At 34.4% G+C, this 27,685-nt stretch overlaps 1 pseudogene; it reads right to left on the bottom strand.

The window, feature by feature from the left end:
* Nucleotides 1-811: 811 nt before the first annotated feature.
* Nucleotides 812-13,556, bottom strand: LOC149564314 (uncharacterized; annotated as a pseudogene).
* Nucleotides 13,557-27,685: the final 14,129 nt, after the last annotated feature.

Below are 27,685 nucleotides of genomic sequence, written 5' to 3'. Positions count from 1 at the left end.
TAACAAGAGAAAAGCAAGAAAACATAATGCAAATGAAAATGACAAGCAATTAAAGAAATATACCAACCATTTCACATTATTGGAGTGCATGTGGGAACTTGGTTTGTTGTTACTATGTGTCTTATTACATGAAATCTGATTCAGTGAATATTTTTTGATATAATTGTGGCACAAATTTAGGTCAACATTTATCCTATGTAAGGATTAATTATGAATTCTTGTAGACATCTATTATTTATTTTCTATTTATAGCATTGTGTGGCAGTTTTCTTCTTTTGAGTGCTTTCATCTCTATCTTTAGTACTAGAAGGTATGTCAATACTGAATACTTTTATTTTTATCACATATTTCATTGCATTATTTTTGTAATCATAAGCTTCTTTTGAAATTTATGTTTTGGAAATCTATTTTATTCTGAAAATATAATTGTGTGTTTGTTTCTTGTTTCAAAATTCGATAAGGTTTCGTAGTATTTCTATTATGTTCAAATATGTCAAATTTTAGATCTATGCATATATTTTATATTAAAATAAGTTTGTGCATAGATAATTAGTTTGAAATTCAGATCGAGGGTTGAAATCTATTTTATTCTGAAAATATAATTGTTGGTTTTTTTCTTGATTCAAAATTTGATAGGGTTTCATGGTATTTCTATTATGTTTTTCAAATCTATCAACTATTTTATTCTTACAATATATTTGTGTGTTTGTTTCTCGTTTCAAAATTTGATGGGGTTTTGTAGTATATCTAGTATTATTTTAAAATCTGTCAAATTTGTGATCAAGAAGAAAACTTTGTTTCTCCATTTTACTTAGAAGGTTGTCTGCTTCCTACATTTTTTCTTCCTTATTGTATAACCTAGCAATAGCTTTGTTATAAGTGTCAAATGTAGATTACCTTTCTTCTCATGCCCTGCAATTAGGATATTGTATGTGGGTGAATTTGGTTCCAAACCATCTTTCATCATTTGAGTTTTCAAGCTCTCTTCTCTTTTCATTTTCCCATTCTTATAAAACCCATAATAAATGCATTTTAAGGAAATGTGTTAAGTACAATCTCCTTTCCATGGAGATCATCCAAAAGTTCCAAAGCTTCCAAAAAATTACCCTTCTTGCATAAGCCATCAATCAATGTGGTGTAAGTAAAACAATTGGGAACCAAATTCCTCTCCAGCATTTGATCGAACATGGATTTTTCCATCTTGATCTCACCCTTTTTTGAAAAACCATTGAATAGCATCTGGCATGAGACCTTTATCCAAAATTTCATTCTACAACCAGAGACCTTCCCTTATTCTTCCTTGTTTACAATATCCATGAATAAGTATGGTGTAAATAACATGAGCAGGCACCAAACCATCTTCAACAATGCCCTTTTTTAATAGTCGCAACACTTTTCTAGTTTTTTCCTTCTTGCAATGTATGACTAATGTGTAAGTCACCAGATTAGGAATGAACCCTTTCTTCGTCGTTTCATTCCTTACTTGGAAAGCATAATCTAGCATGCCTTGCTCACAAAATCCATTCAGTACCATATTATAAGTAGCAAGGTTGGCTGTCAAACCCATTGATGACATATTTTTTAAAACCCTCCTTGTCTCTTGAAACTGTTTTGCTTTATAATGCCCAGTGATTAGTGCAATGCAAGTAATAGAATCTAGTTTTAAACCCTTCTTATAGATCACATTGAATAGGGTCAAAGCTTCCTTCACATTGCCTTTACTGGAATGTCCTTTGATGAGAGTTTTAAAAGTCACAATATTGGAAACATAACCATTTGCAACTGTTCGACTAAAACAATCCATTTCCTTCTCAACTTCTTCCCACTTGCTAAGAGAATTAATCATTATGTTCAAAGTATATCTACTAGAAGAAATTTCATAGTGGATCATTTGATTAGCCTGATAAGTATCTTATTGCAAGATAGAACTACTGGAAAATATCAATAGATTTTCAACTGGTGATATGCCTCTAGTGCTTCTTCTAGCATACCAGAGGATAAGTAGCTCTTGTAAAGTATTCAAAAATGAAGGGAGCTGAATCCCAACTTTTGAATGTCTTTAACAAAGATTTTAATACTTCAAAGACATAATCAGTAGTGTTTTGAGCCATTTTATGAACATATGGCTCTATATAGAGAAATCTAACTACTCTAACCAGAGCTTCCAAAATGGCAGAATATGACCCAATTGAATGCTTGATGCCCTTTTCCCTCTCAATCCAAATGAATAATTTGAGAGACAAATCAGCATTATTGAGCAAGTGTTGTAGAACCCCAGTAACCAAATGGTCATTGTTTAATTAGGATGCATATTGCTCCACATAATCCCATTGGTCACTGTTGAGAGAAACATAGATCTTTTGAATAAGTTCCTCTTCTTCAAGGGTTAATCTAGGAAAATAGATGAAGGAAAATGTAGAAGATTTCAAAATGGGATGAGTAGGGCTTGCATCGGATGGGCTTGTATTATACTAGCAAATTCTCGAATTAGGTCTCTCACGTCATCCACATTGCTACACAAAGAAATGGATTGAATCGAAAACTGTCTAAGACAACATATTGCTCTAGAATACTACCAGAGGATCTTGATATTATACATTATTCTTTTCATTTAAAGATCTCTTTTAGAAGTTTTTATTTATGCAATGCCTAAGGAAAAGTTTGAACATTTATTTTTGTTCGTGTAATTCACATTTTAGAGTTCCACCCAATAACTAGACTTAGGCATTTCCCATAAAAAAGAACTAAGAAAACATTATTGTTATATTAAGAAAAGTGTTTTGCTCCTCCAAATTTTGAGCTAATGTCCAACCTTCCATTACATAGTGCCTCGATTGAATGTACCATCAAGAAACCCTTCCTGGTTATATAGAGGTGGGACTAGTAGGTTTTTCCAGAGTGTTGGAGTAATTATTTTCCCCACACATGTTGTCATCTCGAGTTCACACAAGGTGTTGCCTTATCTGGTCGAGAATTTCTTCCAATTTGTGCTTCAAACTCAGGTTTTGTTGCATGTGTCCAGGTAATTGTTAAGCTTCACAAGCTCAAAACCCATAGAAAAATCCTTATTAAGATCTTACCCAAACACTAAAGCATACATTGTCCATTAAAAATTGAATGCACACACATATCATTACATTTGTATGTTTACTCATGAGTTGGAGTCTTATTTAAGCATAGTAAGAATCAATTCTACCAACGTATCAATAAAAGAATATTTCTCACTTAAGAACCTTTCTGATTATATTCATTAGAATATCTCATTGGTAAAAATATTTTTATTTATTTATTAACACAACCTTTCACCAAATTTCTTTAAAAAAATAAAAATGAAAATTTCAATTCCGACTTTTTTTTTTTTGAAAGTAAACCTACAAGCTCATATTTTCCTGTTAATGATAATATGTATTGCATCCTAAATGTTATTTTCCTTCAAAATCTTGAGCGATTACTTCCTCTACTAGGAGAATTATACTAGTGACTAATATAAGTAGCTTTATAAATTTTAGACTATAGAATTTGATAATTGGAAAGTTGATAATAGACTTTACAACTTAAAAATGGATAAGCAAGTATGTATTCCAAGGTCGTAGTTGGACTGTCCCATTATAGGACCAATTGAATCAACTACAATGCAACATGTCTTCATATTTGACTATTCATGCATCGAGCAATCTCTAAGGACACTGATAGGCAAAGACTTTTTGAAAAATTCTTTAGGAACAATCTCCTATGTTGATATTGTTTCATGATTCTTGTCAAATTGTATGGACTTGGTATAAGAAGCAACATTCATTGAGAAACTAGCAAATGTTTATGTACACTAACAAGATACCATGAAGCAATTTGTGCAGATCAAGGAACTCAATATGCATCTATTGTTGGTGGCCTCTTTTCCCATAATGCACTTGAAGAGTGTGAGGTTGCATCATGCATTTATAGTGATGTGCATCTAGCTATTACTAATGAATGTGATCTTGTTCTAGTTCATGTATTAAATGCACAAGCTGCTCACTTGGGTGAACGTCTTGTGACAAGAGTGACAAATGTGTACAATGCATTCATGTCTTTGTACACAAATCTACCCAACGGAACCAGTGTTCCATGTGAACAGAAGCATTCAAGTGAGAAACAACTCCCAACTGAAGCAGATCTGACTACTCCAACTATAGATTTGACTGCTCCAACTCCTTCAACTGCAAGCTCTTCATGAACTATTTGATTTTTAGTAGTAGTATAAATTGACTTCTACTCATAAATTGAAAGTACTAATGTCCTACTTCAATTATCACATTGGTCACCTTAGTTTTGAGTCACCATATTTTAAACTTTCTCTGGTTCCTTTTGAAACCCAAAATCATACATTAAACAAGCCCTTCTTAGTCTCATATCTTATAAGTATATCTAGGCTTTGCATATAGAGATTAATCTCATGATGTCTTTCATAGTTCTTATTTCTTGAACCACTTTGAACCTTGGTTTAAAGTAGTTCAAAGTAGTTCAACCAAAGGACTTTGATACTAATTATTTTCTGTAGATGAGACTCGTTGACTATATTGGTGATGTTTGCTTTGAACCTATTTGAACCTCTTTGAACTTCAGTTTGAAGTAGTTCAAAGTAGTTTTATCATTGAAGACTTTTTGTGCACGAGTGCTAATGATTCCCAAAGGATGATCGGTTCCCAAGGAATTAATTGAGATGACAGGAGTAATGATTGAGAATCCCATTTGAATTATTTTTTTGTTTGAGATGAAAGATTAGTTGTCATCATGATAAAATAAGGGAAAATATTTCATTTGGGAGTCAAATTATTTGTTAGAAATTTGTAAATATTGCAAGGACATCCACAAAAATGATCATTTAATGAAGGCATCTTGTCACAGTTTCAAGCATGCAAATCAGGTCGTATCAAAATTGTCATGAACACCTCATTATAAGGCAGTAATTTCATTAGTGTGTCTCCTTTCCTTTAAAAGCATAAGTCTCCCACTTAATTGTTTTATCATGCTAAGAGGTGAATAGAAGGTGGAACAACAATAAGCAAAGAAAAGAGGTATGGTTTTCTCTCAGTGACCTATAGGTGAGAATACAAGAAGTCCCTTGTTCTTACTTCTGTATGTGTTTTGAAGCACAAAAATAGTGTTGGGTTTTTATTTCCTTTGCTTAAAATGAGGTTTGTTCTGCATTTCTTCGAAAATATTTCTAGTCTAGAGTATAAGAGGCCTATCATTTCTGATACTAATTTGGAAGGTGTCAAAGTTGAAAAGCTATAAGAAAATTTCCTTGATCAAGCTAATGAAGTTAATGGTTGCTTAGAAATTCTAACAAGTGGTTTAGTTGAAGCTGTGGCTTTTCCCTCTACCTTTTTGAGTCCTAAGCAACTCCAATTGTGCATTGATCATTATGATGTAAGAACCAAGAGTATTTTGAATAAAGATGGGGAACTAGTGTTGTCCATTTCTAGGGAGACTATCTCATCAATATTTTGTCTTCCTGAATGTACCTTTGCTGCTTTTAGCCCTACCTAGTCCTAGGTTGAATATCAAGAAAGTCCAGACAAATATCATAATATGTTGGCTAGGAAATGGGCAGAGATTAATTATAAAGGTAGTTCAAGATTGCCCAAAATAATTAGCAAGGATCATATGAAGCCTCATGTTCATGACCTCATGATTTTATTGTACCGTGTGAAAGGCTCTGTAGATGTTTTTCTCTTTTAGGATTGGATGTATCGTTATATAGAAATTATCCTGAAAGGAGAACGATTGTTGGATTGGGCGAAATTGATAGCCAATTCATTAAGAAATCAACTTAAACACTCTAAGGTATCTAGAGAAAGATCTTATGTCTTCCTATCTGACCTATTGCATTATGTGTGTCAACAATATCACTTATCTTCCTCATGAAACTTGGAAGGAAGATGTGATTGTCTGTCAGTATTGTCTCCTACTTCAAAGAGATAAAGTACTAGAAGATTTTAGGAAAACACATGATGTTCTAATAGAAAGTGTGCATTAGAACCTTAGAAAAGCACCTGTGCCAAGGATATCTCCAAAGGCCCAAAAGTTGATTCAAATGTATGAGTGTTATTTCATTCAATTCCTCAAGTTCACACACTTACAAATAGTGGGATTCAAAGAAGAACCAGTGAGATTACCTCGGTATGCTTTAGATTATTTTATTATAGCTGAGATTTGCAGGCAATTGTTCTTGGTGACTAAGGATAATCTACCTCAGGAGGAGTGGGAGTCTATATTCCCTGATAATCTTGGCTATCTAACATGTAGTAATATGATCAATGCCTTGGTGATTAGAACCAATTTACTCAGTTTCAATTTTGGATCCTACAAGGGAAGGAGGAATTTTGACATCAAAGGGTTTGCAACTAAAATACTTGGTTTAAAAGGTTAATCATCGATAATTTTTCACTTGGACAATCTGTGCCAAGCTTGTAATGATGAGGAAGAAGTGATAAAGAGGGATCATTCGAGACTAACATTGCCACAAATTAATTCTCTCAAATTTAAATTTCAATTGGAAGGGGTTATTGAGGATGGTTCAAACATTATTGAACTAGGATGGGAAGAGGCAAGTGAACTAAAACAATTGAAAGTGGATTGGAGTCAAGATGAAGAAGATGATATAAATTTGAGAACCAGATGTATTCTCACCCATATAGATAATTGGTTAAGAAGAAGAAGCATGAAAACTATCAATGAAAAACAAACAAAAAAATCCTTAGAAGTGGTTTTTTTCTCTAAAACATTAACTTTTGACATCCCCATTTCATCTCATGTTGAAGGTAACACTCCAACTCCCAATAAGCAAAAAAGAATAGCATCTCCTAAACAAATCATAGCCCCTAGAACTAGGCCTAGAACTAAATATGAGGCCCTCATGCAGTAGGAGATTCAGAAGGAGAAAATGATGACTCAAGAACAAGATCAAGGAGAAGAGCTCTCCTTCTTGGATACTCAAGACAATGATGTGCAATTAATAAAATCTCCTAAGATAGATTAGCCTAATTTCATGACCCCTCCTAGAGGAAATCAAGGAACTACAACTTCTCCCACCATTTCATCATGGTTGTGTAATTCAGTCAGTAAGAAATGGAGTCTCCAATCGGTGTCTTTGCCAGTTAAAGACATCATTACCAAACATGTGGCCTATGGTTCTAAAAGCAAAAAGATAAAGAGTGATGCACATTAGATTAAGGACCCAGTGACTGGTAAAGTAACAATAGAGGTGGCTACCTACAAAAAGAAAGATGAGTCTAGGGAAATTGATGTAGAAGGTTTTAAAGTCACCACTGCAGAATTGGGGGCCATTACCAAGGACACTGGTAATCACTTCTTCAAATTTTTCATAGACTGCATGCTAACTCAGTCTAAAAAGGATAACAAAGAAAAGAAAGAGCTGAAGGCATTGGTAATCACTATGGCTGCCTATATAGATTCTTTGATAAATTTGGGTGCCCTCCCATTGGTTCAAACTCCACAATCTTTCAATCTCAATTCATCAGACAACCAACAATTGGTTAAACAAATGCAAAGGGGTAAGTTACTCTCTCAGATGTAGTACAAGAATGGGTGAGGTCTATAGTTAAAGAGGGTAGTAAATGTATTCTAGATTTTACTATCATGTATGCAGAAGGAGAAGTGTTATTAGGTGAAATTCAAACCCTTGTGCCAGTGTGGGAGGCTGATCAAAATCAGTGCCAAGCTTCCAAGTTCATGAAGTTGAAAAATACGGAGTGTTGAAGTTTCTAAATGAGAACCCCATGAAAATTGTAGATTCATGCATGTTGTTTATCCTCAAAAGCAATATGGGTTGGAAGGAATTGATTTACAAAGGATCCATTGAAGAAATGCAATCAATAGAAGCTAAAATTGTTGGGATGCATAAAGAACACCTAAAAGATATGAAAATTGTTAATCCTATAGGAATTCTATAGTTTGAAGATGGCAATATGGATTATGAGGTTTTAACCAAAAATTTCAATGATGTCGTGGTAGGAATCAAGGACAATGACACACCCACTTCTGGAGACTTCACCACCCTAGCCAACATTGAATCAATGTTATATCTGAACAAGAACCTCATGCCAAGACAAAACCATAGAATTAAAGAGCTTAAATGGCAAAGGGATGCTTGCAAGTCAAAGCTACTTCGCTTGAAAAACCCTCACTCTCATACGATGCAAGAGTTCAAAAATGCCTTCAAGAGCTAGAAATTGGTCAAGCAAACCATGGTCGAAGGAGAGAGGGCTTGCAAAGATGTTTAGTTGAAGACAATTATTTGTTGTTTTGTTTTCTTTGAAAGCTATTTGTAAAAAAATTATTTTTCCCATAATTGTTTCCAACCGAAATGCTGGGCTTTGATGGAGGCCTTTTTGGGTTTGGAATTTTAATAGTTCAAGAATAGTTGTTAAAGTTAGTACTAGTTTTATTATGTGGAAATGGAAATAGACAGATAGTAATGTATGTGAAGATCCTCTCTTAATGACTTGGTGCTTAGAGAAACCTTTTTTGATATATATATATATATATATATATATATATATATATATATATATATATATATATATATATATATATATATATATATATATATATATATATATATATATATATATATATATATATATATATATCACTTTTTGTCATGCTTTAAAACTTAGCATTTAAATTGAAATCAATCATGGTTACTTTTTGGGCTGTGATGATTAACTTTGTATGATATCTGCTACTATTTCTTTGTTGTTTGTCTATATATTTATCATTCTCAAAGTTTAGTTTGAGTTGTTGCAAAGTTGAAATTCATAGTTAAAATCTTGCTTGCTTGTGAAAAGACTATGAGCTTTTCCCTTTATTGATGTTCTAAATATGTAATTCATCACCTTAGTACCCATGAGTATAGGAGTGTCCCTTAAGCACTTTATGGAAAAAGTGTGCAATGAGTTGATTTTGATTCTTTTGAAGTTGTTGATAAATCATTTGTAAAGGGAGTTGTACTTGTAAAAATTCAGAGGGAAATGAATAATACAACGTTTCCCAACTATTGTGAACTTTATTGAATTTTACCACCTTGGGCATAGAGTAGATTTTTGTTTTAGTAGGAAAATACAATCTATTCACTAACAGATTTTTGGTGACTCTACTGGGGAGAGTTCCTCAAAGGATAGGATTAAATTCTTTGAAGCAGTAATGAATTACAATGGTCCTACCACATGATGATGTATTTCATGTTTTGCAGGCCAATTTAAGATTTGAAGATACCTAGGAAGACATCATTTCTGATTTGACTTCGATTGCCTGGTTATTACATCAAAACAATTAGTAGTTTCAACAAGATTTGCATATTCTTGAAAGAGAAGAAGACATGTTGAACTTCTTAGAGGTGTGCCTAAGGTCCAAGAAGAAGCTGTGGTTAATAGACTCACCCAAGCCCTGACAAGGCCCTAAGTAAAAGGAATAGAAGTAGATCTAGCTAGTAGAAGGTACACAAGAGGAGAAAGAGAAAAGGGCATTTTAGATGAGAATTTTGAGTCTTTGAAGAACTTGAGTTTTCTTCTTGACTTTAATGACCCAAAGAAGAAAAGAACTAATTCTTGTAGTAGACCTAGTTCTCCTCCCAAACATTCCCCTATCTCTCCTTTGGTGCAATCTCTACATACATTAAAAGCTCTAATTCCTTCTCCTTTGAATATACAACCTCTACAATTTATATTACCAACCATGGTTGTCAACTAACCCTAGGAGAAAAACACAGCTCCTTTGAACCTTGGAGTTAACCTCACTATGTTGCCCAAAGTTGCAACTAAAATTCTACCTAAGTTTAGTGGTGATGGTAAGATTTCCATAGAAGATCAGCTAAGTGATTTTCACACAACATGTAGAATTATAAGTGTCCCTACTCAAGAGATAGTCATGAGGCTGTTTGTCCAAACACTAATGGATGTTGTTGCTGATTGATTCAATCACCTACCCTAGAATTCCATAACCAATTGGAATTACATGAAAATAATGTTTGAAAATAGATTCAAAGCTCTTGAGAATGAGTGCTCTTTGTTACCTCAACTAACTCAATTTAAAAAAGAAATGCATGAACCCATGAGGAAATTTGTAGCAAAATTCAATAGATTAATCTGAAGGATTCCAGTCACTTCTAGGCCAAATGGTGAAAATCATAAAATATTCTTTGTAAATGTAGTTCCCCTAGACATTAGCTCTCATCTTATTAAAGATGCAATTATCGATTTGCCTGCTGCCTAAAGATTAACAATTCAATTAGAAGATGTGTTCATCACGATTGGTAAATGGAGAAGAGATATCCAATCTTCTGTAACTACTTCCACCTCTGCTCCCACAAACCCTTTCATGCAAAGATTGATGAATGACATGGTTATGTTGAAAAGACAACATAATAGAAGTAATGGTCCTTATCAATCCTCGTATCAGGACATTAATAGGCATCAACAACACCAAGGTCATCGTAAAACTGCTTTCTTGATAGCACCTCAGCCAAGATTACAAATTGAAGAAGTACCTAAAGAGACCATATGTTTGATGGGGACACAACCCAAGAACAAAATGGACACAACAGAAAAGGGAAATTGTATTAACTGAGAAAATAAGCTATTACAAACAGTACAGAGAAAATAAACTTCAAAACATGCCCTAAGGGCTTACAATAGCATAAATCTGGAGATAATTTCTCCTTTCAGTACCTCCTCTCAAACTCCACTCCGAACTACTTTTTACAATGCCAGAAATCTCCTTAAATAGACCCCAGAGGGTTAAGGACTAGGAGTACATTCTAGAAAGTGCTAGTAGGCATCCACCAACCAAATAGAAGGTTCCAGAAGCTGCGTTAGAAGTCGGTGTAAATCTAAAAGAATCCAGAAACGGTAACTGAACTTTCGAGAGGCATAACTTTTGAACCGTAGCTCTGATTGACGAACCGTTTACATTTTCAGAAAGCTCTCAAAGTGCTCTATAGCCCTATGGACCAGCTTCGCTCATCCCCCATATTTCAGCCCTTTTCAAGGTCATTTAATGCCCCTAACCTAACTTTGAAGCATTCTTAGGAGGTCTCCAAAACTCGAAAAATTGCAATAACTTTCAAATCGTGGGGCCTTTTGACCTGATTCTTTTTCTGGAATGCTCTAAATCACAATTACTTTCATCTGGCCAATTCACACCTTCTAGTTCACCAAAATGATGGCCCAATTACATGCTCCTATTTTTTTGGGATTTTCAAACACACTGATAGTGGAACTGTGAGAGTTGGAACCTTTATTTGACCCAAATGGGTATCCAAAAATGAAAACACATGAAACAGAAACTAAGTCTAAGTATTTTTTTTTTTGGGTGACACAGGATTGCCTTTATACCTCTGGATGCTCCTGCATCAATGTTCTTTCCATATGACTATAGACCATGACAGATAAACTTGCACTGATTGGTTAAGATGCATTCAATTGGCAAAAGATGCCCTTGGCACTGAACAACCAATTAAGTGTGAGAAAGGAGAAACTAAAAATTTTAGTAATTATTTTCTTGAATATGGATCTGACACTGATAGAGCATATGATGCTTTTTTAACACTTCAAGATCTTACCTGCACTATTTTGACTAGGAATCAAAGAAATCAAAAACCTTCCATAATGCCTAACGCCACTATTTCAGTTTCTAAAGGGAAAGAACACATATATAGTGATCCGACAAAGAATATGGATTTGAAAATATTATCCAAGACAGAATCGATAGCCAACACTTTTGCCTTTGACATTATGGAATTTTTTAAGTCCTCTTCAATTTTTATCTCTTCGGCTAAATACTTGAGAATGAATCCCAAGGAGTTGGATAAACTAGTTCAGTGTGTGAAAGGGGAACCTTCAGCTAATGCCCAATTCATTGATGATGTTGAAAATCAAATATCCCATAAAAGACTTATTTTTATATCAAATAATGCATGACAGTATCCTAATGTGGGACCCATAATTAATGTTGTTGAAGGAGAAGTCGAAGAGAAGAAACCTAACCCCTTTTATGTGTCTTTATTGCTAAATGGGAAAAAACTCAGTAATTGCATTATAGATTCTAGAGCTTTCGACAATATCATGCTAGCCCTAGTAGCTAAAGCCCTTGGTTTAGATCTCATTAAAACTTTCAAACATTGCTATTCTATGGATGGAAAGTAGGTCCCCCTCATTGGTTAAGTCAAAGATGTACAAGCAGTTCTTTATGCTTGTCCAGAGAAAATGTTAAGACTAACTATCATGGTGGTTGACATCCTCGCTAGTTATGGAATTTTTCTCAGTAGAACCTTCTATAAGGACATGGGAGGAGAGATCAAAATGGATTGGTCTAAGGCTACTATTTTAGTGGAGAAAAAGAAGATCAAACTAGAACCAAAGCCAAAAAATAAATACATAGTAGTGTTAGAATCTGAAAAGATTGATAACCCAAAAAACTAGTGCAAAGAATAGATATCTAAACTATGAATACAAATGATACAAAATCAAAATAACAACATAGAGTTAGTCTCCAAGAGAGTAATGTAAATGCAAGAAGAAAAATAACATTAAGAGGATGCAAAATAAATCAAGTACAAATACAAGCCAGGTAGCATGCTTATATAGACTAGGAAGAGGGAGGAGGTGGCAATACCAACCAATGAGGAGCAACCATCTATCGGACCAAAGACAGAAAAGTATCTTCCTAAGATAGCTAATGGATGCTCACATGTAGGAAGGTGACACCTCATGACCCCTTACTAAATAAGACATGCTTTATTAACCTAAGAAAGATTATTAAAAGTGTAGGAAAAACCTAGCAATATAGGGAAAAATAAATAGCCCACTAGGAAATTAAAAAACTACACTAACACCCATCCATAAGTGAAGCTTAGGTGGATGTAGAAATGGGTCCCAAAAAGTCAGGCCTAATGAGGTACCCATGTACATAAAATTCCCCCAAAGAGAGAGAAAAGAGACTACACAAAAAGTTAGGACTCTGAGTGAGAGGAAGACATCCCCCACCAAAAGATGAAGCATCTCACACCCCCAACAAAGCTTGCAAATGAAGGAACTTGCTCTTGATGAAGGGTTTGGTGAAGATATCAACAACCTACTCAGAAGTCAGACAATAGCGAAGGTTGATGACATGACCATGGATGAGCTCCCAGATGTAGTGCATGTGGATCTCTATGTGTTTGGTCCATTGATGATAGATCAGATTCCATGAGATGTGAATGGCACTCTAGTTGTCACAAAATATTATTGATGGTCATCTAATTTGGATACCAAACTCAGTGAGAAGATGTTGAAGCCAAATGGCCTCAATGGCATCATTTACAACCCCTTAATACTTAGCCTTAGTAGAAGATAGAGCAATAGTAGACTGATTTTTGCTTGACCAACAAATAGGACCTAAACCAAGTGAGAAGCTATAACCTGAAGTAGACTTGCGATCTTGAGAATCACCCACCCAATTTGAATTTGTGTAGCCCACCAAATCAAGCTCAATACCTGCTGCATAGTGAATCCCATAACTATGAGAACCTTGAATGTAGAGAAGGATCTGCTTAGTTGCTTTCTAGTGTAGCTCATGAGGCTCCTGCATGAATCTAGAGACCATGCCTACAACATATGAGATGTTAGGTCTCATATGAGTCAGATAAATGAGACTCCCAACAAGTTGGTGATACATGGTGCCATCAACAAGTGGAGAAGAACTCTAGAAAGGAAGGGAGTTAGAGTTGGCTTACAATCAGCCATATGAAACCTTGAGAGTAAATCTAGAGCATACTTGGACTATGTGATGGTGATCTCAAAAGGAGACTAAAAGATCTCAATCCCGAGAAAGTAATGCAACAATATCAAGAAACTATCCTGAAGGGCAACTTTGACTGCCTTAATGGTGGGTGAAGAACTTCTTGTGATCAACAAGTCATCAACACACAAAACCAAAAATAGGAGTGAATCACTCTATTACAGAATGTAGACATTAGGATTAGAATGGCACCGAGTGAACCCAACTGATAGAAGGAAGAGTCCATCTTGGCACACCAATTCTAAGGAGCCTATTTGAAGCCATAGAGAGACTTCTGAAGATGACACACAAGTGAATAATCCTAAAGGAAACCCTATGGTTGCTCCATGTAGATCTCCTCATGAAGGTCACCGTGAAGAAAAGCTCTCTTCACATCCATCTGATGTACTTCTCATGATTAGCTACAACAATGGCAAGAACAAGTCGAATGGAATTCATCCAGCCAACTAGCACAAAAGTCTTAGAGTAGTCAATCCTAGGAACCTGGAAGAATCCTTTGGTGACCAAGTGAACATATTCTTGTCAACTGACCCATCTGCTACAAATTTTTTCCAATAGATCCACTTACATCGAACAAGTTTTCCTCCCTTAGGAAGAGGGACAAGATCCCAAGTGTGGTTCCTCGTCAAGGAACTATACTCTTCCTACATAGTTGTATCCCACTTAGGAATACCATAAGCCTCATGAAAGGATTGTAGATCTGAGGTAGTAGCAATGAAAACATGTGGAGCATCCTAGAATTGTGAACAATTCCACTTGGTGTCTAATGGATCCCCAAACCAATCACCTGCAGATTGGAAGGTTTGTCTAGCCCAAAGTGGACCAAAGGATGGAGAATCGGGAGGGGAATCATCAACATTTGAATGATGACTAGGAGAGGAAGGAGGCAAGTCCTTTGAATCACTCTTTGCATCTGAAGTGGAGGTAGAAGACTGCTTAGGTGAATCTGACTCATCAAAAGATCTTTCATGTATTCCAAGTGACTCCATTGTCAAAGTAGGAGTTGGAGAAGGGATAGAAAGTGAGCTTGAAGATCCCTCCTCAAACTAAACAATCCTCTCAATGAACAACTCATGTGTAGTAGGGTGGAGCAACTAATAACCCTTAACACCATCAAGATAACCTACAAATATGCAAGGTCTACTCTACGGATCCAAGGCCTTACGTTTCTCTACATGAATGTGGGCCCATGCAGGAGAGCCAAAAACTTGAAAGTGCTTAACTGATGGTTTCTGACTACTCCAAGCTTCAATAGGGGTAACTCCCTTCAAGGCTTGGTGAGGAACACGATTCTAGATATAACAAGCACAGTTAATGGCCTCTGCCCAATATTGTGGTGTAAGAGATCTAGAGTGAATCATACAGTTTTCCATTTCCTTCAAGAATCTATTCTTCCATTCTAAAACACCATTTTGGTGAGGATTGTATGGAATTGAATGTTGCAAATTAATCCCCTCTGAAGTGCAAAATCTTTCAAATTGATGGTTGACATACTCACCACCACTGTCTGTGTGTAAAACTTTGATGGCTTTCCTAGATTGCTTCTCTACAAAAGTTTTGAAGTCCTAAAAATGATCAAATACCCATGACTTCTATTTGAGATAGTACACCCAAGTATATCAAGAAAAGTCATCAATGAATGTGAGGACATATCGGGCCCTACTAAAAGAAGGATGCTGAAATGGACCAGCCAAATCACTATGAACTAACTCTAGTATCTGTAAAGCTCTCCATGCCTTACTTTTGTCAAACTTTTCCTTAGGATTCTTAACAAGAATGCAACCTTGGCAAACACCACCTGAGAACTGAACTGAAGGCAACCCTGTGACCGTGCTCTGCTAGTTAAGCTAATGCAAGTAGTAGAAGTTAAGATGGCCAAACCGCTCATGTCATAATATACTCACATCATTAGAGTGAGTGAGAAAGATAGTAGGAGGATCAGGAACAAAGTGAGAAAACAAATAGAGTCATGACTGATGATCTGCTCTCCCAAATACAACTATAGAATCACTATGCAACTCAGGTATCTCCACTGAATTAGGAGTGAACTCAACCCGCTTGCCCGAACTTGTGTGAGTGATATGGTATATCGATAGGAGATTAGTTGATAATGAGGGTACACAAAGAACATCATCGAATGTGTCATGCCCCACATCAATAGAACCTCTCCCACACACCTCAATAGGAGTGTCATCACCCATCAAAATAGAAGGCATAGTACATGACTCCAAGGATGCAAGTTCTTCCTTAGATGAAGCCATGTGGTGGGAAGCACCCGAATCACGAACCCAAGTGGATGGTGAGGAAGCAACTGCAACAAGGGCCTTGCCCTTTCCTTTCCCCTTGTTGTTTTCTTTTGCCTTGCTAGACCCTTCATTCGAACTTTGTTTGATAGACTCAGGAACACTAATATTATTCTTCTCAAGAATGTGTGTCAAGTGATCAATTTGTTTCTTCAAACATTTATGTTCATCATGACAGGGTCTTTTACAATAGGCACATTGGACCTTTTCTTTCTTAGGCTTATTGCCCTTGGAAGATGGGGTATTAATAATTTCTTTTGAAGCAACCAGTATCTGATCCTTCTTCTCCTTGGTTTTCTTTTATTTCTTATCCTTACTATTGTTGTTACTACTTTGTCCTTTTTATTCTTTTGTGCCTTGGTTCGGAGCCAAGGCATGTGACTTAGAGGACTTAAGAGTGCCCATCTAAATTAGCTTGTCCTATTCTTGAGTGAGATTGACAGCAAAATCATCTAAAGATGACATGGTGAATTGAGTGCCAAGTGCACCCTTAGTAGCATAGAAGGTAGAGACAAGCACATAATATTTTGAACTTAGCTTAGAGAGAATACTAAGAATCAATTGTTCATCTTTCTTTTAAATTTCACATTGTTTTAACTGTAGCCTTAGTGATTTCAATTTAGTGAAGAAATCTTGAATTGTGTTGAAATTGCTTGGACTTGAACTAATTAGTTCATTTTCCAACATGTGACCCCTCATTGAATCTTGTGTGCCAAATAGTGTTTCTAGCTTTGTCCATATTTCACTTGGTGTATCCAAAGACTCAATGTGAAATAGAAAATCAGGAGAAACAAACAAATACAATGTTCCATATGCCTCACCACATTTGTTAACTGACTTAGGCTTATCTTCATCTTTATCAAGTTTAGTTTCAAGTCCCATAATTATCCTATTTAATCCAGCTTTCCTTAAATGAATTGTCATGTGTGATTTCTACTCAAAGTAATTATATGGATTTAGGATGGGCATATTTGTTTGATCCATGATGGAGAAATATAGAGAATAAATGCTAAAAGAAAAAAGAGAACCCAACCACGATAATGCACCCCCCACCCCTCCCCCTATTTTTACTCAATCAAAGAACACCCCCCCCCCCCCAAAAGAAATATTATTGGGCACTTTATTTTAGTGCATTTACAACTACCAGTAGCAAGAAATACTAAGTGGTCTTGATTTCAATGCATTACAAACCCTCATGAAGAGCATATACTGAAAGTGAAACTTGGGCACAATACTCAAGGAAACAAATAGCACCATTGCAATCAACTAAAAAATATGCACTTTCAAAAAAAGAATCACCTTAATATGAGGTTGTATGAGAAAGTTATGATCCTCCAAAGTTTCCAAAATGAAAACTGTGCAAAGTCATAGATGAGAATTTACAATTTCTGAAAAATATATGTATGAAAATAAATAAAAAACTGCACTAGTGGATAGAACAAAAAAAAAAATCCAAGATCATAACAAGAATTGTTGAAATTGGAGTTTGTATGAGCAAGAACGAGGCATTTGAAAATTGCATTCAAATCTACGACTGCCAATAGAGAAGGGCATGACTGTAGCTTTTTGTGCTTGATTTTGCAAAAGATACATATTACATGCAAAAACTAAAAGATACCCAAATGGGTTTTTGGTGTTGCGAACAAAACTCAAAAAGTGTTTTTCTTGCTGATGTATAGAAGATGTAGTTGTAGTGTAAATCGAATACCTTTAACAACAAAAAATGGCTCCAACAAACAATAAACAACCCAAACAACCAAAAGATGGCATGCAAAGGTTGAATCAGCTACCTAAGTCAATCAATGACATGCTAGAACCTACAATACTAATTGAAAACTCCAAATAGACAAGTTGGTTGTCAGATTTAAGATTGAAACCCCAGAGATTAAAAGCATTTTTGTCAAACTTTTTTTATTCTCAAGATCATTCGAAGATGCAGGAGAAGAGCATACTAGGTTTTTCAAAAAACCACAATAAGACTTATTAGTTCCCCCCCCCCCCCACTCCCCCCCGCCCCAAATCTCTCAAACAAAGAAACTAAAATATACTCTTGCACATAGAGAAGCTTTGATACCATGTTAGAATCTGAAAAGATTGATAACCCAAAAAACTAGTGCAAAGAATAGATATCTACACTATGAGTGCAAATGATACAAGATCAAAATAGCAACATAGAGTTAGTCTCCAAGAGAATAATGCAAATGCTAGAAGCAAAATAGAATTAAGAGGATGCAAAAGAAATCAAGTACAAATACAAGCCAGTTTGCATGCTTATATAGACTAGGAAGAGGGAGGAGGTGGCAATACCAACCAATGAGGAGCAACCATCTATCAGACTAAAGATAGCAAATTATCTTCCTAAGATAGCTAACGGATGCTCACATGTAGGAAGGTGACACCTCGCAACCACTTACTAAATAAGACATGTTTTATTAACCTAAGCAAGATTATTAAAAGTGTAGGAAAAACCTAGCAATATAGGGAAAAATAAATAACTCACTAGGAAATAAAAAAACTACACTAACAAGTAGTACCTTTGGACAATTCGAAAGCTCAAATAGTATACGACGAATGCCAGTTCGGGAGCTATGTCATTTTTCCTAAGAATAAGTTTAAGGAAGATGAAGGAGAAGTCCACACCAATGCCTTGTGGGTCTTAAAATTTGATGGCAGCTACTCTAATTCAGGATCAGGAGCGAGAGTAGTTTTAATTTCTCCCTTGGGGGATGTGTTCCCTTTTTCTTTTAAATTGGATTTCCACAACACAAACATCACCATGGAGTACGAAGCCTTACTCTTAGGGTTGTAGGAAGCTAAAGAAAAAAAGATAAAGTAGTTGAGAGTAAAGGGTGATGTTGAACTCATCATAAAATAGGTAAGAAATCAATTTTCTATAAAATAAAATAAAATGATAGATTGAAGCACTATAGAAACCTAGTTTGGGATGAGATTGAATCATTTGGTGCTTTCTCTATAGAGTTTATATCTCACTCTTCGAATTCTAGAGCTAATTCCTTAGCTGTCTCTGCCTCCTTATTATTGCCACATCTAGAATTTAAGAGCAATATCTATAGGATTGAAATGGTCTATAGACCTAGGGTCCCAGATAATGTAAACCATTGGCAAGTTTTTGACAATGATTCACAGTTAAAAGATTTTATCATATGTGTTGGAAATTTTACTGATATTTTCTTTGAAGGATCCCAAAAAAGATGGAAAATTAGTTGGTGAAGAGTTAGTTGAATCTAGAGAAGTGATTTAATTGAAAGGAAATAAAATTCCTAAGGGATTAGTTTCTTTGGAGCATTTTTTTGGACAAAAAAATGACAATACCACTCAAAAAGAAAGTGATCACAATGAAATTTTAAAGGAACATGAAAGAATATATATTGGAGACAAAGGAGATCCTAAATGGATTTCTATTGGTCAAACATGCTCAGAAAGAGAGAGGAATGGTTTGTTGAAGCTTCTCACCAAATACAAAGATGTCTTCACCTAGGGATATGAAGATTTGAAAAAATTCAAGAATGACGAGTTTAGACATCACATACTGTTGAAACTTGAGGCAACCACTTTTGGACAAAAGCTTCAAAATTACAACCCAAAGGTTTCTGAAGCAATATTTAAGGAAGTGGAGAAAATGTTAAAAGCTCGTATAATATAGCCAATTCACCACTCAACCTGGATAGCGAAAATTGTTCCTATGAGAAAGAAAAATGGTGAAATAAGAATTTGTGTGGACTTTAGGAATTTGAACCAAGGCAGTCTCAAGGACAATTATGCACTCCCCACTATGGATCATGTTATGCAAATAGTCGCTAGGTCTGAAGTTATGTCAATGCTCGACAGAAACTCAAGATATAACCAAATCAGTGTTACACCAGAAGATCAGCATAAAATAACTTTTATAACTCCTTGGGGCACTTATGCTTATAACCGAATGTCATTTGGCTTGATCAATGCAGGAGCAACATTTCAAAAAGCAATGAGTTCTTTTTTCAAACATTTGCAAGACAAAATAATTGTGATCTACTTGGGATGATTTGATAGTCTACTCTAAGAGGAGGAAACATCATTTAAGGGATCTTAAAGTAGTTTTAGGATGATGTAGATAACCTGGTATATCTCTTAATCCTAAGGAATCCATTTTCTTTGTGGAAGAAGGAAAATTACTAGGGCATATTGTTTTGAAGAAAGGTATAAGAATTGATCCAAATAGAATAAAAGTGATATAATAGCTATCTTTGCCTACCAATAGGAGTGATTTAAAATCCATCTTTGGTTGGATCAATTTCTTAAGGAGTTTTGTTCTTGAGTTCTCGAAGAAAGTAAGGCATATGTTGAGCATGATGAGCAAGAAGCATCCTTTTAGATGGCAAGAAGAAGGTAAAAGGGCTTTTGAAGATATCAAGGTAGCTACTTCAAATGCTCCTATGCTAGTGAGTCTAGATTTCAAAAGGGATTTTATCATTTACTGCTATGCTTCAGAACACACCCTGTCCAGTATTTTAACCCAGAAAGATGATCAGGATAACGAGGCCTTGATTGCTTTCATGAGTATTCCTCTAAAAAAGCATGAGTTGAATTATACTCAAATGGAGAAACATGTGTTTGTAATGGTGAAAGCAATGAAACAATTCAGATATTATATCTTACATTCTCATTCTACTATATATGTACTTGAAACAACAGTAAAGAGCATTCTGACTCAACAAGAGATCAGGGTAAATAAAAGAGCAATGTGGGTAGCCAAGATTCAAGAATATGATCTAACCATTAAGCCTACTACTTTTCTAAGGGGTCAACTTCTATGCAAATTAATAGCTGAAAATAAAGAATCACCATCAAAAAGCATCAAAGTTACACCTTTTGTTTTGTTGGTGAGTTCAACTGATCCCTAGTTTTCCAATGTAGTATACTTCTTGACATACAATGAATGCCCTACAAATTTGATTTATAAGGAAAAACATAATCTCTATTGGCATAAGTTTTTGTGTTCAAAGTAATGATTGCTAATAAAAAAATTCAAAGAAATGGTGTCCTTGAATAGGTCTCAGAGATGCAAACTTACTAATTGTATCGTCTTCTTAACAAGCTTACAAAATCTACAATCAAAACCTCATAGAATAGATTAGAACACATATATACATTTGTAGGTTGAGACCACCTACAATCTAAGAATTTGTTTTTCACTTTTTGAACCGTGTCTCTGGATTGGTGACTCCCTTGTAGTGATTGGAGTATATCCATAGAAAATGATGAATAAGTTGGCTGAGAACAAAATTGAGCATGTGCCTACCTATGATGAACTTGTAATAGAGGCATGGATGACACTAATCTTGATAATATTGGTAGATTATACACTATTCTTCACAGTGGATAGTACTCTGTGGTTTGTAATGTTAATTGTAGCGAGTATGATAGTCATATTGTATGCATTTGGTATGTAATCGAGCAACGTACAATGATAATAATGTCACTAGTCATGACAATAGTAATGATATTTAGTATTTATCAGCTAGTAGTGTTGTGATTGATCATAGTATGGAAATAATGTTTATAATGGAGATAAACTACAAGTAACTATTGACAAAAGATGATTATGAAGAATATGGCAACAATCATTTTTTAGCTACTATTTTCTAGAATTGCATATGGTTTTCATTTCTTTATAATTGAAATTGTTATTTGAGAGGATTGGTCATTTGTAATGTAATGTAAATATGTGCTTATTGCAACATGTCTTAACAAAAGCTTAATTGTGATATAGAAACACAAAAGAACAAATGGAGAACACATATAGGGGTGTTCGCAAGAAAGCATTTGGTCAATTAGGAGAGATAACATTCCCCAAGCTACAAAGACAGAAATGGCTAGGAACATTTGACACAATAAAACAACTAGCCTTTGCATATGACATGGCCAACATGTCAACGAGAGGTAGTAATGCATACACCAACTTTTGCCATGTCAATTGTACACCTCATAATCAACCTTGCAATGTGTAGAGCACTTAGATCTCAATTGTAATGAGATCAAACAAGAAGAAAACTAAATTCATGAAGTTGTTTGAATTGCAAGAATGTATTGAAAATGTATCCAATTGATCTAAAATCTGTCCAAAAGAAAAGTCATATCGAGGTGTTTGGAAATGTTCAAGTGGTCATTATGTTGCACAAGTGTGGAATTCTATACAATAAAAGCAAAAATGGCTAGGAACATTTGATACCAAAGAGGAAGCTACTATCACATATGATATGGTTGTAATTTCCTTCAAAGGATACAAATCCATTACAAATATTTTGTGTCTAGATACAAAGATACATGAAAAAAAAGTATCTCTCACTTAGAGAAAGATCAACTTAGATTGACCCTTCAAGTTGAAATATGTCCAATAGAAACAAAAAGAAATGGTTCATTGTTAATGGTCTATACAAATGATCATTTTGGTCATACAATACCAATCATTGAGAACCAACACTTTTTAACTATGATGCACATGAAACCTAAAATCCTTGAAAGTTTTCATAGAAATCTAGTACAAGATCTTTCATTGAATGAACATATCAGTTCCATATATGTTGCTAGCATAGATTATATGCATTCTTTAGAAAGTGACACAAAATTTCACTATCCATTATCTTAATCAACTTATCCTAGTGCAACTAGACTACCCAATTTTGAAACGAGTTATCATAATATACATCCCTCAAATTTGGTAAACTCATGCCCATTGCAACTATTGCAACAAGATGTTTACCCCATGCACCTGTCTCACGAAAAATGGAATGTTGCAATTCTCAACATGGATTCAATTATAGAAAAATATGCTAGTAATGTTCCTTCATTTCTAAACAATCTTGCTACCAATCCTAACAATATAAACATGTATGGTGTTAACCATGACGCATTTGACTTCTCCAATTTCCATGTGACATCAGAATATATGGGCCCTAAATGTCATGGTCTAAGTGATAATAATGTCATTGAGCTTCACCATTGAATTTATTATTCAAATGGTATAGACATAAAGCATTCTCAACATTATTTCTATTGTTTGATGACATAATCAACATATCATATTTGATGTGGAGATGTGAAGAGAAGGTGAAATAAGCATAAAGATAACATGGAGACATGATCAAAGAAAAGAGTAGTAGCAATTTTTGTATTCGCTACTTGTGTTTTGTATTAGCATTTTTCTTTTTTGAATATTTCATTGATGGCTATTTAATATTGTGGTGGTGATGCGAAGAGGAAAGGTGAAAAAACCATAAAGATAACATGGAGACATGACCAAAGAACAAGAGTATCAATTGTTGTATTCACTACTTGTGTTTTCTATTAGCATTTTGTTTTTTGAATATTTTATCAATGAATTCTAATGATGCAACATGTTATGTGTTTTTTAGTCTAGTATCATAATCTATCTTTTTCTAATATGCAATAGTAGAAGAGATAAGAAGTATAAGTTTTTGTACAACCTACATGTCTTCAGGTTAACATTTATCATTGTGAAATAGATTATGCAATTATTCCTCTATAAAAATATCAATGTGGACATACACTTTTCTTGTCATGATGACCATAGTCCAAATCTAAATCTTCTATGGAAGTTGAATTGTGTCATACTAGATACTTGTGAATAAATAGACTAAATATTGCAATGTATAGTATAGTTTCTTATGGCATGTGTAATTTTAAAGAACAAAAAAATCAAAGTAAATAATCCACGATAACTAAAAATGGTATATTAAAAATATGCATCTTGTCATGTAGGAAAGAAATATCTGCATGTATAAAAGAAACATTGCGCAAATATACAAGTGACAAGAAAACTAAGGTGGTACTAGTCCTTCCTGAAACATAAAATGATACAAAATGAAATAGAAATCATAGACTTGGAGCATTACAAGCCAACATGTCAAGATAGAACTTGCAATATTGACATTGTACTAGAGAATAAAGGACTATGCAAAGTAGCAACATTCAAGTACAACATAGGAGCTGCTTATTTGACTCCTTGGAATTCCTACTAAATTATAGATATACATCACTTGAGCTAAGAAATGGGACCATTGATTACTTCTTACAATGCAAACAAGAAGGTGAATCAGAAGCACTACACTTATATAATACATAACTTCATCCACAAACTCTATACAAACTACACCAAGTACTTGATCCAAAAACATATTTGTGTAGAATGCGACTTTTTGCAAAGCAAAGCATACACAATGGAGAAGTTGAACTATGGGGAGATATATTCTGCATTCATTGGTTATCTAAATGGTTAAACATAAAAATATACATTTGGTCAGTGACAATAGGAAAAAAGTACCTGCACTTCAATGAATTAATACAAGAAAAGGCATACTAAATCCTGTTTCATGATACTTTGAACCACTACTAAGATTACAGTAAAAAAAAAAGTCATTCATCGAGCACATATGCAATACAACAAATTGAAGAGATATATAAAAGAGCACAATGCACAACACATTGTAGATGTTGCAAACAAAAATAATATAGGACATGAAAAGGTGCACATTAATAATATCAAACTAGAAAACCCTAATAGAAAGTATGCACTTCGGCTATGTCACCTCGAGAGATTTATTAGAGATTCTCCAAGTAATACTATAAAAAATACAACAGATGCACTTCGACTATGTTGTCTTAAGAAATTTATTAGAGATACACAAACTAATACAACGAATGATGTAAATCGAAGCAAAAACACTCAAAATAAGTCAACATGCACATGTGGAATCCAAAGAGCAAAAAAAATGCAGGACAATGTTGTCTACTAAAAAAACAAAAACTAGATTGTCACCAATAGAGATATTTGAAACAACAATCTAGGATACACCAAAACACACATGCTCAATTTGTCAACTATTGTGTTTCAGGAAAGACATTAGAGCAATGAAACAAAAGGAAAAGAACAACTACTATACTTTGATGCAACTAAAATATGAAGCACCAAATAATTTCATTTGTCGAACATGCTTGTTTGCATTGAGACAATTCAAGTTCACAACATATAATAGACCAAAAAATATTATAATTAATGAACCAATACAAGATGTGCAAATCCTATCACAACTAGAAGAACAACTAGTTTCAGTGAGAATTGCATTTGCTCAAATATGGGAACTAGGATATAAATGATCACAAGTGGTCGGATTGACAGGTTCTATTATCAATGTTCCTGTGAATATGAACATTATACAAAATGTACTACCACAATAAACCAATAGCACAACTCCTTGGAATTCCTACTAAATTATAGATATACGTCACTTGAGCTAAGAAATGAGACCATCGATTACTTCTTACAATGCAAACAAGAAGGTGAATCAGAAGCATTGTATTCATATAGTACAAAACTTCATCTAGACTCTATATGAACTACACCAAGTACATGATCCAAAAACATATTTGCATAGAATGTGACTTTTTGCAAAGAAAAACATACACAATGGAGAAGTTAGATTATGGGGAGATATATTTTGCATTCATTGGTTATCTAAGTGGTTAAACATACAAATATGCATTTGGCCAACGACAACAGGAAAAAAGTACCTACACTTCAATGAATCAATACAAGAAGAGGCATACTCAATCCTCTTTCATGATACAAATCCTATTGCCGATCACTTTGAACCACTACTGAGATTACAATAAAAAAAGTCATTTATCGAGTACATATGCGATACAACAAACTGAAGAGATTTATAAAAGAGCATAATGCACAATACATTGTAAATGTTGCAAATATATATATATAGGACATGAAAAGGTGCACATTAATAATATCAAACTAGAAAACCCTAATAGAAAGCATGCACTCCATGTCACCTCAAGAGATTTATTAGAGATTCTCTAAATAATACTATAAAAAATACAAGAGATGCACTTCAACTATGTCATCTTAAGAAATTTATTAGAGATACACAAAATAATAGAACAAATGATGCAAATCGAAGTAAAAACACTCAAAATAAGTCAACGTGCACATGTGGAATCCAAAGGGCAAAAAAAAGATGCAGGACAATGTCGTCTACTAAAAAAAAAAACTAGATTGTCACCAATAGAGATATTTGAAATGACAATCTATGATACACCAAAACACACATGCTCAATTTGTCAACTATTGTGTTTTAAGAAAGACATTAAACCAATGAAACAAAAGGAAAATAACAACTACTATACTCTGACGCAACTAAAATATGAAGCACTAAATAATTTCATTTGTCGAACATGCTTGTTTGCATTGAAACAATTCAAGCTCCCAACATATAGTACACCAAAAAATATTAGAATCAATGAACCAATACAAGATGTGCAAATCCTGTCACAACTAGAAGAACAACTAGTTTCAGTGAGAATTGTATTTGCTCAAATATGGGAACTGGGATACAAATGATCACAAGTGGGACTAACAGATTCTATTATCAATGTTCCTATGAACATGAACATCATACAAAATACACTACCACAAGCAACCAATAGCACAACTCCTTGGAATTCCTACTAAATTATAGATATACATCACTTCAACTAAGAAATGGGACCATTGATTACTTCTTACAATGCAAACAAGAAGGTGAATCAAAAGCATTGCATTCGTATAATATAGAACTTCATCCACAAACTCTATACGAACTACACCAAGTACATGATCCAAAAACATATTTGCATAGAATGTGACTTTTTGCAAAGAAAAACATACACAATGGAGAAGTCGGACTATGGGGAGATATATTTTGCATTCATTGATTATCTAAGTGGTTAAACATACAAATATGCATTTGGTCAACGACAATAGGAAAAAAGTACCTGCACTTCAATAAATCAATACAAGAAGAGGCATACTCAATCCTCTTTCATGATACAAATCCTATTGCTAGTCACTTTGAACCACTACTGAGATTATAGTAAAAAAAGTCATTCATTGAGCACATATGTGACAAAAAACTGAAAAGATTTATAAAAGAACATAACGCACAACACATTGTAGATGTTGCAAACAAAAATAATATAGGACATGAAAAGGTGCACATTAAAAATATCAAACTAGAAAACCCTAATAGAAAGCATGCACTTCGGCTATGTCACTCAAGAGATTTATTAGAGATTCTCCAAGTAATAATATAAAAAATACAACATATAAACTTTGACTATGTCATCTTAAGAAATTTATTAGAGATACACAAAATAATACAACGAATGATGCAAATCAAAGCAAAAACACTCAAAATAAGTCAACATGCACATGTGGAATCCAAAGAGCAAAAAAACAATGCAAGACAATGTCATCTACTAAAAAAACAAAAACTAAATTGTCACCAATAGAGATATTTGAAACAACAATCTAGGGTACATCAAAATACACATGCTCAATTTGTCAACTATTGTGTTTCAGGAGAGACATTAGACCAATGAAACAAAAGGAAAAGAACAACTACTATACTCCGACGCAACTAAAATATGAAGCACCAAATAACTTACACCAAAAAAATTAGAATTAATGAACC

Source organism: Cupressus sempervirens, chromosome 4 (genome assembly GCF_028749045.1).
Source record: "Cupressus sempervirens isolate cs-2001-9-10 chromosome 4, ASM2874904v1, whole genome shotgun sequence".
NCBI lineage: Eukaryota > Viridiplantae > Streptophyta > Pinopsida > Cupressales > Cupressaceae > Cupressus > Cupressus sempervirens.
Note: the sequence above shows the minus strand (reverse complement) of the source record. Positions and strands in the feature narration are given on the sequence as shown.